At 35.0% G+C, this 2,751-nt stretch overlaps 1 pseudogene; it reads right to left on the bottom strand.

The window, feature by feature from the left end:
• Nucleotides 1-2,100: 2,100 nt before the first annotated feature.
• Nucleotides 2,101-2,199, bottom strand: LOC132301909 (small nucleolar RNA R71; annotated as a pseudogene).
• Between the last annotated feature and the right edge of the window lie 552 nt (nucleotides 2,200-2,751).

Below are 2,751 nucleotides of genomic sequence, written 5' to 3'. Positions count from 1 at the left end.
GATTAATGCTTTCAATTGATCATTTAATTATATCCATATGTCTATGTATGCTAGAATGAATGTTCATGTGTTTTTCTCTAAATTTAATGAAATTGATGCACGTCTATGTGTGTTAATGTTGTTAATCTAGTGATGGTCAAGGCATGGTGCTTAATTGACTACTCTTGTGATTTATTTGATCGTTCATACTTATTTCATGATGGATTGTGCCATATCCTTAGTTTAATTAGATTAATTTTCATGTCATTTGCTTAGTTGTAGTGTAATTGCTTTAATTTCTTTAGAAGGTGGACAATCTATTCTTGTTGTTTGATGTTCCACACTTATGAATGCAAGAAGTACATTTCTCTAGATATTTGTGTGTGAACTAATTGTGGTTTAATTGAATGATTAATGGTCTCATTTGATAGTTTGTGCTACTCACTAGATTGATTAGATAATCAATGCTTATTTGCCATCCATGCTTAGTTTTAAATTGGTGACACACACACTCAAAAGTTACAACTTAAATTTCCTCATTAATTTACAATTGCTAGTGTTTAGTGAAGTGAAGCTTAATGGTGAACTCTAAGCCCCAAGACATTTCTCTCATATATTTTTCTCTAATTCTAGATTGTCATTTAATGTCATTGTCTTAAGGAACCATTAGTTAATTAATCAAATCAAACCATCTTTTGATCAATCGACCTACTAATCCATCATTGATTCCAAGAATACCGCTCATTTCCCTTGGGACGATCCCTACTCACTCTAGCTACATTAATAGTTAGTAGTGGTAGTGGCATTCTATAAATTCAAACTTGGCTACATTTTATTCCACACACACTTTTGTGCAACTAGGTCTTGACACCACCAAGTTTTGGTGCCGTTGCTGGGGATTGGCAACGCCGTATTTTGGAATTAATTAGAAAGTAGTACTCTTTTGATCTTGTTTTTATTTTATTTTATTTTTTGGTTACTTATTGTGTTTGTTCTTGATTGGCTAGGTACATTGAGCCAAGGGAAGTAAAGCAAAATGATTCTAAAGCAAAAGAGGCAAGCTAAGCTAAGTAAAGTAAAAAGCATAAAAAGCAAAAATAAAAATAAAAAAAATTTGTAAAGCAAGGCAAAAATTGAAAATAAATTGAAATTGTTTAAGGACCCTTTATGAGTTTTTCTAACTCTCTTACTTAGTTAAATCATCGGCCCGCGTGGAGGCAATTTTTATTTGTTTAGATAGATTGTCGCCCCGCGTGGAAGCAATTTATTTTCTTGCATATTGTTGAAAGCATTGGAGTATGGGATCAATGTATGTGGAGATTTGTTGATTGACTTGTTGTGGAGGGGAAGTGCAAGTACTTACTTGTTGTTGAGTTGTTGCTTATTTTGATTGTGCATGCATGGTCGTAGGTCATTGAATCCTACTCTTGTCCCACTAAATTTGAATCTTAAATCCATTGTTCCTAATCCTAAGGGAATGGGTAATTCTAGTGACTCCATTTCATCAATGTAGGAACATAAAGAGGACCATGTGGAGAACCTTGGTCACATCTACCAACAAGGCATTCTTCACCCTAATGTGCATCAATATCATGATAACATTCAAGTATCATTAGGCATGCCTAGACCCTTCATTCCACAACAATAAAGCCAAATTCCAATGGGAATACCTCGGCCATTTTTTGTACCACATCCACCTCCCATTGTTCAAGTAAATCATGGTGCTCGTGCCAAGCCACCAATTGTGAATCCTCCCCTTTCTTTGAGAGATTATTATATGCCAAATGAGTATAATGCACCAACATGCATTCAATTACCTTCATTTAGAGCACACCATTATGAAATTAAATCACAAACAATTCATATGCTTCCTAATTACCATGGGCTACCAAGTGAAGAACCTTACAAATATTTGGATGAGTTTCTTAAAGTGTGTTCTACCATAAAATACACGGACATAACGGAAGAGGTTTTAAGGCTAAAACTCTTCCCTTTCACCCTTAAAGAAAAAGCAAAATACTGGTTTAACAATTTACGGCCTTTTTTGATAACTTCTTAGGCAGAGATGCAATAAGAGTTCTTAAAAAAGTACTATCCGGTATCAAAGACCAATGCAATGAGAACTTCAATTTGTGAATTTTCTCAAGGGGAAGGGAAAATGTTTCATGAGGCATGGGAGCGATTGAACGATTTGCTTAAGAAATATCCACACCATGACATTCCTAAATGGCAATTGGTTCAATTCTTCTTTAAAAGTTTATCAGATAATTATAAAGGAATGATTGATGCTTCTATGGGTGGTTCTTATCTTGATAGGCATGAAGATAATGTATGGCGCTTATATAAGAGCATGAGTGAAAATTCAATGCATCGATCTTTATCATCTAAAAATGGTAGAAATCTAAGTAGAAGGAAGAATGTCGGCTTATATCAAGTTGACCATTCTAATGATATAGTAGCCAAAGTGAAGTCTTTATCCCAAAGGTTTGATCAATTTTTGATTAACCAAAGTTCGACAAATCAAGTGTCTTCCTCCCCTAATCATGCTCATCATCATTCCAATGAACCATGCATGACTTGTTCTACTGTTTTACATTCTAATTCCAATTGTCTCCATGGACATGTACAAAATGAACATCATGAACAAGTGAATGCCACTTTTGTTAACCAAGGGAATAATCCCTATGGCACCCACTATAATGCCGGGTGGAGAAACCATCCAAACTTTTCTTGGAAAAGCCAAGGGGAAGGCTCAAACCCTCCCCAAGGCAA

Source organism: Cornus florida, unplaced genomic scaffold (assembly GCF_030987335.1).
Source record: "Cornus florida cultivar Cherokee Brave unplaced genomic scaffold, ASM3098733v1 CherokeeBrave_3.0.0_Hap2_Chr03, whole genome shotgun sequence".
In the NCBI taxonomy this organism is placed as follows: domain Eukaryota; kingdom Viridiplantae; phylum Streptophyta; class Magnoliopsida; order Cornales; family Cornaceae; genus Cornus; species Cornus florida.
Note: the sequence above shows the minus strand (reverse complement) of the source record. Positions and strands in the feature narration are given on the sequence as shown.